The following is a 14191-nucleotide window of genomic DNA, read 5'->3' as shown; positions in this document are numbered from 1 at the left end:
GGATTCCAAACAGCCCGGATAGGAAAATCTTAACCCCTAAAGGAAATTGTATCCTGAATTATGTGTCTGAATTGATCGACCCAACTACCTGGGGGTGGGATCAGGAGCTGATTATTTCTATTTTTCACCCTCTTGACGTGGACAGAATATTAGAAATTCCGGTTAATTTGAATGCTTTTGAAGACTTCCTGGGATGGAAAGGTTCTAGGTCTGGCCTCTTCTCTGTTCGCTCCGCATATCATATTGAATGGCGCCACCAGCTCGACGGAGTGACATGCCGATCACTGATACAAGGTACATCCGTTAATAACCCGACATGGAAAACTCTGTGGAATTTGAAGGCACCAGCAAAGGTAAAAAAAATTGTTGGAGAGTTTTGCATGGCATCCTTCCCTTGAAAAATATTTTGTTCAATCGTCACATTGGTACAACTGGAATTTTCCCTGTTTGCAACCAAGAACCAGAAGATATCATGCACATGGTTTTTAAATGCCCTGAAGCTGTCATCATATGGCGCCAGCTTGGTCTTCAAAATGATATAAATAATGAGATTCGTGATGGCCGATCGGGCTCTATTGTTCTACAAGAAATCTTTAAGCTGCCATCAGCTACAGTGCCTGGATACGACAAAATCAAACTACAAGATACTGTTGCTGTCGCTGCATGGTATATATGGTGGCTTAGACGTCGTCGTACTCATGGGGAATCAGTTCCTCCGGTTAAAAAATGTGTATCTTCAATCCTGGCAATTGTGGCTAACTCGGCCGCTGGACATCGAGTTGATAATTCGCCGCTGAAAATCTCCTGGGAAAAACCGTGTGTTGGTTTTCTAAAAATTAATGTAGATGCGGCGTTTGCAATTGAAGATCGGTCTGGCGCAACTTGAGTTGTTTTGAGAGATAGCCAGGGTGTCTTTGTGGCTGCATCTTCTATTTTCATACCTCATGTGGTGTCGGCTTCAATGGCTGAAGCTTTGGGTATGCTTCACGGACTCCAGTTTGCTAACAACTTGGGGCATAACAGAATCCATGCCGAATCAGATAATTTGGAAGTGATCGAGTTGTGCACGGGTGAGAAGAGGATCTGGAATGAAGGTACAGCGGTGTATGCTGATATTATATCCACGGCAGGATCAATTGGGACTGTTTCCTTTAGTCATTGCAGGAGGGAGGCTAATGAGGTGGCTCATGCTCTTGCAAGGAATTGTTTTTTGAACAAAATTTCTTGTATTTGGGACGATGAGCCCCCTAGGTTTATTTTAGACAAACTCTTGAATGATGTAACTATGATTTGATTGAGAGGCAGCAAGTTTCTTACGCACTCTTTTCCCTGTCAGGGTACCTTTGGGGACTGCAAGGTTTTTAATGAGGCGGCTTGCTGACCTAATATATGTGGGGTAAAAATTCAAAAAAAATGCATACGTTGCTATAGATTAAGAGCCCGTGTGTTGCAACGGAAAAGAAAATAACACACGTTCTAAACGCAATATATCTTCACATGGCATCACATTTGTGTTGCCGACAATGGCTTTAGTGCTCACACAACGAAAACGCGTTTGAATGTACAGTCACTCAGAATAAGGTAAGAAATATGTTGTTTCTTCACACGAGGTTTTCCAAAGGTGTGCATGTGTTGTTAACTATGTTTTCTTTCCTCTCAATTTGGTTTTATTTAATGGATGTTTATTGCAATTCGTATCGTCGCGGGAAAGAGAAAAAAAGAACCGTGCACTACAGATTAAGTTTGCACCAAAAATAATATTTAAGAAGTATTAAACAGCTAAAAATAACATCCTATTTAAATTCTACACATTTTTTAATCAAATTTCATATATAACATGTTAAAATCGGAGTTACGGTTTAAAAGATATGGATAATTTTTTTTTAGATAAAATGTGGATTGATTAACCGAAAAGTTAGGGTTTTTTATTAAAATCCGGACTGCGGGTTGATTACCTGAAATATCACGGGGTTTTCGGAAAAATGTAAAAAAACGATTCGTTTTCCGACTTAAATCCGGACTGCGGGTTGATTACCTGAAATATCAGGGTATTTTCTGAAAAATGAAAAAAACGATTCGTTTCTGAATTAAATCCGAACTGCGGGTTGATTTCAGAAAAAGTGAGGGGCTGTTTTACAAAAACACCATGACGGACGTCAGAAACGCTGCGCGCTTTATTATATATATATAATACACACACACACACACACACACACACATATATATATATATATTATAGGGAGAGATACGAAATGAATGACGTACCAACTCCTCCTTTAGGCTGCTCATAGTGGGGAGTAACTCTGTCCCATTGTCACTCCTGATGTGCTTAATCTTGAAGCCGAAGTTCGTCGAGGCCCTTGAGGAAAATCGTTTGAAGACTTCCTGCACTTCATTTTTGTAAAGGATAATATGCACCCAAGTATAACGAGAATAATCATCAACAATGATGTAATCATATAGAGATGCTGCATTGGTTAGAGTATCATAATGAGTAGGTCCAAAGTGGTCCATGTGAAGCAATTCAAAAGGACAAGTGGTGGTCATGATAGTTTTCGGGGGGTGCTTGGATCTGGTCATCTTTCCAAACTCACAAGCCCCGCAGAGATGATCCTTGAGGAGTTTGACATTTTTTATGCCAATGACATGCTTCTTCTTCGCCAGTGTGTGCAGATTCCTCATGCCTGCATGATCAAGTCATCGATGCCATGGCGTGCTTTTGCAAGTAAACACGTTGCCGGCTGTGGACCTGTAGATAAATCAACAATGTACAAGTCTCCACTCCAAAGCCTTCGAAGACTTTCGATTTGTCAGATCCCATGATGATTGCCAAATATGAAAATCACATCAAGATCACAAAGCATCCAGACTGACATGAGGTTAAACCCAATGGATTCGATAAGCATGACTCTGTCCATGTGTCGGTCCTTAGAAATAGCCACCTTAGCGAGGCCCAATACCTTGCTTTTACATTTGTGTGCGTAGGTGATATGCTTCAATGGTGATGGAGTCAGTGGGATATTCATTAGTAAACTCTTGTCACCAGTCATGTGATTTGTACACCCACTATCAACAACCCACTCTCTGGTTTTGGTTTTGTCATCCTACAGATGAATTAGTAATACTTACCATCTCATATGCTTCATAGTGAAGAACACGATATCGAATTCATTAGACTTGAATTTCATCACATAAAGTAGAATTAAAACATAATGAGGACGTGTGAAATCATAAACATTTCAACATGATTAGCTTGTGTCCTTTCAAGCAATTCCTTGGGTCTCCAGCAAATTCTTCAGATGATAATATTAATCTAGAGACCCGACGTGCCGAAGTGATTATCATATTCTTCACCACCCACATATGAAGGGGTGGCAAAGAGTTCATCATCCTGCGAGCACCATAAGAGAATTAATGCATTGAAGCTAGTGCACTTCGTTTGACAGTTGGGGGGTTAGAGTACTCAAATGAATAAGCAGATAAATTCTTCGAGGACTTATGAATATAGTGATTGGAGGAATAGTGCACATATTCATGTCCCTTGTAGTTTCCCTGCATATCAAAAGCATTAGTGCAAGTATGAGCAGAGTTTGGACCATATGAGGAATTTGATCCTCATGAAGACTGTGGTCCACCTGAGGAATTTCATCTGAGGTTCCTGTTCTTCACTGGTGGTGTCATGAGAAGATTCACCTAAAGACTTTCCAAGCTGCTTTTGGGAACCCACATTTTCCTCAAGGGTGGTCCATTCCTACAGTTAGTTCCAACATATCTAGAAAATACTTCACCATTCTGATTTTTGAACAATTTATAATTGGAGTCAAGTGACTCATCAGAGGAATATGAAGTTTCACATGCAAAGCCTAATTGTGTAGATGGATCAATAGGAGGTCCTTTTCCAGCAACCCATGGGGTTTTGGGATACTCCTCAGGTTTCCAATATGACCCGTCAACATTCAATTTCCTCTCAAATGCAATACCCTCTTTCCTAGGGTTTCTGTTCAAAATCTGCTTTTTGAGAACATCGCAAAGGGTTTGATGCCCTTTGAGGCTTTCGTAAATGCCTGTCACATACAATTCTTTTAACCCTGCATTTTCGTGAGTGACATTTGTGGTTTCCTCAAGTGAGGAATTTGTAACCACAGATACACTTCAAGAATTCGTAGCAATAGAAGCATTTGAACTTTCAGGTGAAGAATTAGCAGATTCATATTCGATGCATTTCAAACATGGTGAATGAATTATTCCTGAGCGGTACTAATGTATTGAGCAAGCAAAGAATCATTTTCACTTCGAAAATCATCATGAGACACCCCTAGTTTCTCAAGATCTTGCTTTCTTTGAAGAAATTCATAAGAAAGCTTCACATGATCGGCCAAGAGGGTGACATGAATGGACTGTTATCTTATTTCACTCATGGGGTAGAGAATGTGGGATCAGATGACAAACTGAAGGTGGTGTTCCATTCTCTGTCTCTACAACAATACAATCTTACATTCAATACATTTATTCATTAGCAAACAAATCCCCACAAAACAAAATTTCTTGCCGGTGCTTGGCACACGGTTGGAGGCATGGGGTGGGGATCTCACCAAATGATGAGTTCCTGCGGGAGGAGGGGATACGATGAGGGGAGCAAGGGTTAGGCGCCTCTATCTGGCCATAAGGAGTTGCCGTTGCCGCGCCATAACCTCAAAGTTCCCCGCGTGAGCCATGGAGGCCCGCCTCCACCTGCAAGTACTTCGCTTCGCCATGCCTTATCCGCGCGCCGCCGCCGTTCTGCATTGAGCAGACGCGTCATCCCCAGTCCGTGTAGTTGTCGCGTTGATTTGATCTAGAAGCTGTGCTCGGGAGCCAAAACGGGGGAAGCAAGCGGGCAGAGGTATGGCCGCGGAGGCGGGTGGGTTGAGATCGACAACAGTGGTGGTTGAGGTCGGCCGCGGCGGCGAGTGGTGTGGCAGCGGCCTGGGCACAAGCCAGACCAGGGTCGACGCGATGCACTCGAGCGCCACAACGGGGGCAGTGAGCGGGGAGAGGTACGACCACGGAGGCGGGTGGGTTGAGATCGGCAACGGTGGCGGTTGAGGTCGGCCGCGGCGTCGAGTGGTGTGGCAGCGGCCTGGGCACAGGCCAGGGTGGCCCAGGGTCGACGGGAGGAGGCGATGCGTGCGGGTATAATTTTTGTAGCGAATCATTTTTTCTTTTGCGTTGCAGATAAATGATGGAGCGCGGGTTGAATAACAAAAATTTCAGGGGCTTTTTTATAAAAATGTCGCGATGGGTTTTCCGACGGAAGCAATAGCCGCTTTATTATTAGGTATAGATTGTATGATACTACCTTCATACTCCCTCCTTTCCGGTTTATAGGGCTTAAATCTGAAATCTCATCAACCAAAGTGAATTGTGAGTGAAGGACACTAGTTTAAACTAGCCAATGAAATATTTCTCACATATTCAATTTCCAAGGCAATAAATGTAGCATCCTTTTTTTCATTGAACTTGCATGGTGGATGTAGAAAACGATGCATGCATAGCCACTCATCTTCTTTCCCTAAACTTTATGAATTAAATATGGCGTGACACTCAAAGCACTTTAACTCACATAGACTCAAAATGAGCGTAATATAATGGAAATATGAAATTTTTGAGATGAGCCCTATAAACCGGAAATGAGGGAGTAGTGCATAGTATCATAAACTAGTATCATAAGTGTTCTCATTTATTGACATGCATGACACATAGTAGCATAGCATTTAACATGCTACGATATCTATCTATGTTACTATAACCCTCTCTTTCTTCTTTAATTACTTGCCACATCACCATGTTTGCTAGTTCCAAGACTATGTTACTAGCTATGATACCCTACTATGGCTAGCCTTAGAGATAGTAGAGATTAGGGCATGGCCAACGCACCAATCTGGACGGTTGCCTCAGCCGCCACATCGACCTGCCGGATGCCACGTTCATCAAACCTATCGCCTGCAGAGCAAACCGGCCTCCTGCAGAACAACCCGTCTCCTCCCTGACAAAAGCAACGAGGCCACCGCTCTCAGGCTGGTTGTAATGGTAGGATCATATACTAGTATCATGCATATGATACTAGTGTATGATACCACACCCGTAATGCATAGTATCATATGTTAGTATCATAGGATAGTTCATTTATTGCCATGCAAGACACATAGTAGTACATCTTTTAATATGATACAGTATCATAATATGATACTCAACCCTTTTTTTCTTCATTTAATTCAATGCCACCTCATCAAAATTGCTTAGTTGACATGCATGATACTAGCTATGATACTTCCATTACGGACAACCTAAGGCGACGCGGTGTGGGATCGGTGGCTCCACTCCCTGTAGGACCACGCAGACCCAACAAAAGCCAGCGGCGCAAGGGCGCGAACGAGAAGGAAAGGGCGGGAACGTGAGAAGGGAAGCGCGTGAACCAGGACAGTGGAGGCGCGACGCGTGAACCAGAGGAGAAGGCGGCGCACCCTCGTCCTCAGCCCGCCGTCGACACCGTCGATTCGAGCTTTCCCTGCAAAGTATAGCGCTACTTCTTCCCCTGCCTCCTCTTGTGCTGATGGCAAGACTAATTTGACTACATCTAAAAAAAGAAGACTAATTTGACTCAGATTTGTTTTAGTAAATTAGGCTAGGGCCGGTGATTTATGGTAATTTGTTCAAGAACAAGATCGATCCCCCTATCCTGTGATTTATAGGGTACAACGAAATTGGAATTCTGTTACATGTTTCCTTATGTTCTACTCCCTCCAGAAGTTTGAATGCAGCAAGACTTTTTGATGTATGTCTGTATTTCTCTAACGGTCTATATTCCATTTGATGATCTGTTTGGTGCAGTTTTTTTTTTGCAGCTTGGAATCTTGTTTGATAACCCATAAACCATGTTCAAGAAGAATGTTGATGCAAAAGCTCTACAACGTTTGTGAGGCGCTGACAAAAAGAAGCTGAGAAGAACCGCAAAGCAAAGGTTTCCGCAAGCATCTGATGATGATCTGGACGTCATTCTTCCTCCAAAGGTAATGAATTTTATTTATCAGTATGTGGAGTAATAACAGTATAACCCTATAACATGCGGTATTAAGTCTTGAAAATATGTTACATGGTTGTAACTCGCCAAATGGTTCAAGTTATATTACATCGATATATAATAGGACTTTCAATAAATAGACTGGTCTAATTTTACATGCGATAGCTGGGAATTTTCAGCATTCACCCCCACCCACCTATCTAACTAGCCTGTATTGTTTATCAAGTGAAGTATCAAGTGTATTATTATCTACCTTATGCTCCCTCCGTTCCTAAATATAAGACCTTTTAGAGATTGCACTATGAACTACATACGGATGTACATAGACATATTTTAGAGTATAGATTCACTCATTTTGCTTCGTATGTAGTCTTCTAATGAAATCTCTAAAAGGTCTTATATTTTGGAACGGAGGGAGTATTTTGTAGTGTTACCAGTTTATGGAAGAGTGAACTGTATATAAATCTTTGCATTCAAACTTAGTTATTATTTGTTGAATTTACATCTTCATAACTGTTACGCAATCCCGGGTCCGCTAACACCAGTGTTCCAGGCACCTGCGTTCACCGGGCACAACCGAAGAGCAACACCAACTTATGAGAGGCCTTGGGCCCTCTCCCCCCAAAAGACTAGCCTATTAGGAGGGGACACCCTCATCCTTATAAGTCGTGTTATGTATCCTCCCACAACCAATGTGGGACTAAACCCAACAATCTGCCCCTCACACATCGGTCACCCATGGGCCCGCTAACACCAGGGTTCCAGCCCATCTCCCATGACCGACGACCCGTGAGTCCACCGAGATTTATTCCGGGCACCTGGGCTCTGATACCACTTGTTACGCAATCCCGGGTCCGCTAACACCAGCGTTTCCGATCCACATGCCTCAACAGGCCCAACCGACTTATGACACGCCTTGGGCCCTCTCCCCCCAAAAGACTAGCCTATTTGGAGGGGACACCCTCATCCTTATAAGTCGTGTTATGAATCCTCCCACAACCAATGTGGGACTGAACCCAACAATAACTGTGAAAATATTGCATTGTGGATAGGTTGAGATAACAGTCGCTAAGTACCCAAACTGGACTCTTGTTTATGGCATAGAGGGCGAATTCCCAATGCTATTCGACATTGATGGAAGAGGCCATGAGCTGTTTCCAACAGGTTATTTTTATTTCCAGATTTCAGAGTAATACATTTATTTTCATCTAATAATCTCAACCCTTCTCATTTCCACTTTGTTGTGTCTTTTTTGCTATTGCAATTTTTGAAGTGCTTATTTTGACTCTGCATGTATGAAACAAAATTTAGGAAGAGAATCTAACACATGCTAATGCTTCAAGCAATGAGTGCAGTCGTGAGTCTGTTGTTTTCTAACTATTATAATAATTGATTCTTTAATGTGATATTTCATGCGCTTCTAACAAATTTAATTCTTTGTTTGGTTTATAGGGTTTTCAATTAGTTCAAATTTTATGCACCACTAACTACACACTCTAGCTTGCATGAAAAAGTGACTGGAATGGTAAATTGGTACGTAGTAATTCTTGTCGACGTGCTATCATTTGGCAAGTTGCTTTTTCGAAGAGTTGTATGAGTACCATGGTAGGGATGTAAGGAAACAAATAATGCACTGGTGTTGAAAGCCAAGCCAAACTTTGTAGAATACAGGAGGGCATATGTGTCTAAGGCAAAGACAACATGGGCCTAAATTAGTATGACCATATTAGTTCAGCAAGTGGAACTTTTGATATCTCTATTTATTGTTTTGAATGGCCTAATTTTCTGTTTTGATCAAATAGGTGAAAATATTATGCTTCTGCTTGGGATAGCTAAGCTACAATGTGTGGAATCCATCTTTAATGTGCTTTAGTTATTAAAGTTGATAAAGTTATGAGTTGACCTCAAATGTGATCACAACTTGTTGTGCATTTTATATCTCAAGATAAGTGCATTACTCATGCTCTACTTTGTAGCATTCTTTAATTGGTGAAAATGTTGCAGTTTATGCACTCTGGAAGGTTCCTTATCTGTTGCCAGTTTTCACACTTAGGGTGGTGAAGTTTCACACTACATTCTTGGTGGCGCTGACCTTATGTTTCCTGGTATCAGCGTACCCCCAGAAGGATTACCTTCTTTCCAAGCTGGCCAGCCATGGTCAATTAAAGTCCCTGGTAACCATGCTCCAATTGCTGTAAGTTTCTCATGGTCTCTTGCACTAGTTTGGCTCACAGTTTTTATTAAGTAATCTTGCCAAAGATGTACAAGTCCAACTTCTGGTTCTGTTACACGCTCTACACAGGTTGGGGCAACAACCGTGAGGAATACTGAAGCACTAAAGGCATGATTACGTGGCAAGGCTTTGCGGATTGCACATTACTATAAATATTTGTTATGGCAAGTTCAATGCTAGTAATGCACACCTGAGTTTATCTTCACTTTTATGAATAATTGTTAAATATTATTGCAGGGCTTCTGCTGATGGTCGTTATGTTCCAAATGAAGGATTTTATGATGACATGGTTATTGAAGATCCTAATTTTGCTTCCGCTTCTCAACATATTTACTCTTCTGAAGATCCTTCAGAAGCAAAGCAAGACAAAGCAGTTGTTGATGTCTCGGAGTGTCATTCTGAAGATCTTGCCATTAACAGTGAAACCATAGAGGATCTAACAGCTGGCGTGAGCGAGCTAAATTTTCTTCAAGAGAAAACCACCGAGGAGAAGGAACATCAACATTTGTCTACTGAAGAAATTGACTATCTCTTGGACATATGCCTTCTGCAAGCATTACACACGAACGTAAAAGATAAAGACCTCCCCATCCCAGGAAGTATATTGTTGTATGTGTATTTAGTAATTTCACATTGATGTACAATTTGTTATTCTGTCCATTCTGAGTTGATTCATGTTACACTAATTGTTTTTCCTCCGGCCATATGATTGAGATGGGTTATTTGAACAGATTTATACCAAGTCTCATTACCAAGTCTTTGATAGTCAACTAAACCATGTTTCACTCTAATCTACATAAGTAAATATTGGCGTTTCTTTGGGAAAATAGATATTGGTATTGATCTCACTTCTATCAAGTAAAGGATAATTTGACAGCATGATTTCACCAAGATATCCAACTCTCCTATAACCTGCAATTTTTTTATGATGCATAACTATTATCTTGTTCAGCTTCTGTTTACTGTTCTATGTAGGTCAAATCACATACTCCCTTGCAGACCTCTAGGTGTTACCCTTGATATTAAGAAGTCATCACATAAAAAGCTATCCAAGTGGCTGCAATCAAAATCTTCTTCTAGCCTTGTAAGCTAGTTGGGCAAAGCTTTTCTTTTAAGCATAATTTATGGTAAATTAGAAGTCTATTAAATAGTCGAAAATACATTATTGTTCGCTAGTTGTCATGTATCTGATAATTAGTAACTATTTAAGCCCTTTAAGTAAGCAGATACATGACAAGGTTCCTAAGGATTTCTAAGAAGTTAACTTAGAGACTAGGGTTTGATTTATTCCTCTTCCATGTCTTTCAGCATGTTTAGTCGAGTAGAGCTGATGTATCCCGTTCCTTGGTTGTAAACTCCTTGCACAGTTGGAACTCGTGAAAGGTTTTGCTCACCTGGTTTTGTCGAACTTGGTACAGAAGTGCTACACTCATCCTAACATCTGGAATAGAGCATGTGTTATTGAAGGTCGTGTGCTTATTAATCTTCCTTACTATATTATACAGTTCTGTTGCGAACTTGTAAGATTTAGAAAGAGTCATGATGATGATGCATAGATGTGTGATAATGTGGTATCGTATAAAAATGAAGTTTAATTTACGAATTATCAGTACATACTACCCATGTTAGGAACTAATCCAGTTTTTAAATTCCTCACGATTATCTATTGTCCGTGAAAATGTTTACAGATCTCAACAAAAGAGGATAAGCATAAAAAGGAAGTCATCTTGGTAGGTATCAGTCGCAAACATCCAGACTACACGGCCTTCAAACATCAAAAGAAGGTACAGGAGCCAGTTGAACAGCATGGTAACATTGTCGGCGAAGGCAGCAGTACAAAGCAAGTGGAAGTGGATGAAATTTCCAAGTCAAGTTCTCATGTCAACCCCATATTTTTGGCTGTTAACGCTGACACAGGGAAGTGTTACAGTGCATCAGAGGTGTTAACCCCATGTGGTTTTCAGGTTTGTCTCTGGCACAAAAATTTATTATTGTAGTCTACAAGTTCTAATTTTGTAAAGCGAGAAGACTGCAAGTTTCTTACATTTGAACTAATTTTATTTTCATATGATTGAAGGTATGTGGAGAAGGAAAATTTGGTCAAGCAAACAGATAAGGCCAAAGTAATTCTGGATGCTACATTATGTGATGCTCTGTACAAAGGAGCTGTCAAGAAGGGTTCAACATACCCAAGTGAGATACACAAGAAGGATTTAGGGTCAACATTTATTAACCGTATGCAAATTCATCAGAGTAGCTAGAGGAAATGAGGCGCTTATTCGCAAGGGCGCCATACGTACTGTTCAAATCATGACAGAAAGAAGACAAGGGAACAAGAAGATGACCCGAGTCTCTGGATTGGAATGCTTTTTGCTGGATGCCGACTCCTTGGCTTCCGAACTACAAAAGAAATTTGCTTGCAGCACCGCCACAGCTGAGCTTCCTGGTATTATTGCTTTGTACCCAACCCTTGTCCACCTGTTTAGTGATAGTGTGCAACCGATATATGTAATATGCATTATAATTTACATCATCATTTCAGGTAAAAGGGGGCAACATGAGGTCTTGATTCAAGGCGGAGTCATCGAAAACCTTGCAAAGCACCTCGTTGACCATCATGGTGTTCCGAAGAGATATATTGAGGTTTATGACAAAACAAAGAAGTAGGAGGGGGTGTTGACTCCTGGGAGCGCCAACATAACATTGTTGAGTTCTGGTTCAGGCTTGTTGTGAAAATGTGAAATGTTCTCTCAATGCGCTACTCAAGATTGCTGTCACTACCCACTGAACAATATGGTGTTTGCTTAGATAGTGAGGCTTTTGGTGCGCCCTTGAGTTCCGTATTCGTGAACTAATTGTGACATCAAAACAGACCCCTTTCTGTTTACGGTTGATAAGGATATGGTGACAATATATCCTTGGCTTGTGGTATTGTATGTGTACGGTAGCATCTCTTTACCGAGGAATTAATGTATGTGGTTTTTTGTTTTGTTTTTGCCACGCTTTTGGCCATTTTCCTTATGCCACTTTAGATTTTGCCATTTCACTTTTGCCAAACTATTGGATCAAGTCATATTTGTCAAATTGTTCATCCGTGATCCTTGATCCATGATTTAAACTATGCTAAGTTTGGACAAGAACAAGCATATGGTTGCGGGTGAAAGGAGTTCTCAATAGCCTTTTTGAATAATATTTTTTTGCAAATGACAAATGCATTGGGTGAATAACACAAAGACCAAAATAAAGATGTGGTTGTGGACCACCACTTGAACAAGAAGCAGCATCAGTCTGCTAGTGAGTTTGTTAGGGTGTGTTTGGTCGGGGGATCAACTGTCATGAAATGAATGGTAGAAGAAAGTGTTTATTCCATTTCTGTGTTTAGTAGCAAGAAAAGAGTAGAACGGGGTCGGTTTCGTTCCGGTGTTTGGTTGAAAGCACGTAATGAAAAATGAAACGACATAAAATTCAAAAATTTGGTAGCATTTTGTTTGTAATTTGAAGAAAGACAACATAACAATATATATTGATAAGCTTATAACACATAAACAACAACACATATAACATTATCTTCAACAAGGTGCACATACGACCATATAGTTGACATACGAAATTCTCGAAAGCATCAAAGTGCAATAGTCATACATGTAAGCCAAAGCAGCCAAAGTTCACATACATTTTCAAAAGCGGCCAAAGTGCACAAGAGTCATATGTTAAGTTCACATACTTGTCAACCATACAACCATATCGAATTTAGAAGTTCTTCACATACCTACTCACCTGAACAGACTTGTTGATTTGGGTTAGTTTCATGAAGGCTCTTGCCGCCTTGGGGTTGTCCACAAGATGAGCATAGTAGTGGGCTAGATGCTCTTTATCAAAATCTGGTAATACGGAGACTACATTCCAGAGGTCATCGGGTATATCATCATCATCTACACTAGACTTCACAAGCGCTTTAGTCACAAGTTTAAACCCATCTTTGAGAGTGATAACTTGTGGATCATCTTTAACGTGATTTACCTTAGCCTTATTTTTGGGTGGTGCTTTGGGGTGAGAAGACTCACCAACATTTGGGGGCGTGTTCACCTAACCATTCTCCTCGTCTTTGATATCAGTAGAAAGAAGGTCATTGCTAGACCTAGCATCCAACCCCTTAGCCCCAATTGTCCCATGAATGGAATCCAAGGCATGATAGTATTCAATTGGGTATTCAAGAAGGGGCATCAACTTTGTGGGTTACAAACGGCGTTCAAAATGATTAGCATAATGCAAACATAAAATGACATTAGATTTGTGGGTTGATAAGCATACCATACAATGGCCTACATAATGCTCCTCGCCGAGCCTAGTTGTGCAAGTATCTTCATCCCATAGAGCTCCACTCAAATTCTTCAAGTTGACTACCCTTCCCTAAATCTTCCTCCACTTCTTGATATGGTTTTTGACTTGATTTCCAGTGACAGAAAGGTTGAATTGCTCGTTAAAAATAGCAGCACATTGTCTATGATGCACATCCCTGAATCCACTTGAAGTCCTCTTCCCATCAGCAACAAGACCAGCCAAAAAACCCAGCATGGTTTTCGTCATGGAATTGGTGAAGGCCTTCTTACCCGAAAAGAATGCTCCACATCTTTGGTAACACGTAGATATCTCCAATACGATCCTATATAGTGACAAGTATTAAATGCCATATCATATAATCTAGATAGATGATAAGTAGTTTGTGAACTTACCTTAAAATATGGATCAAATTGACGATTTCCAGCATTTTTGGTGGGGATCTCCAATGATGGTGGCCTTATATAAACATTACGAAGCTCGCCTATGGCATGAAGAACCTTTCTAAAATAGATGCTGGTTGTGCCGTATGATCTACAAAAGTTGGCTGAAATAACCCT

The 14191-nt window shown here is 40.9% G+C and overlaps 1 pseudogene; it reads left to right on the top strand.

The window, feature by feature from the left end:
- The first annotated feature begins 6914 nt into the window (after positions 1 to 6914).
- On the top strand, positions 6915 to 11974 carry LOC123403151 (annotated as a pseudogene).
- The last annotated feature ends 2217 nt before the right edge of the window (positions 11975 to 14191 follow it).

The sequence above is a fragment of the Hordeum vulgare genome, chromosome 6H, assembly GCF_904849725.1.
Source record: "Hordeum vulgare subsp. vulgare chromosome 6H, MorexV3_pseudomolecules_assembly, whole genome shotgun sequence".
Classification (NCBI taxonomy): Eukaryota; Viridiplantae; Streptophyta; class Magnoliopsida; order Poales; family Poaceae; genus Hordeum; species Hordeum vulgare.
The sequence above is the reverse complement of the archived record's forward strand: the minus strand, read 5'-3'. Positions and strand labels throughout refer to the sequence as shown.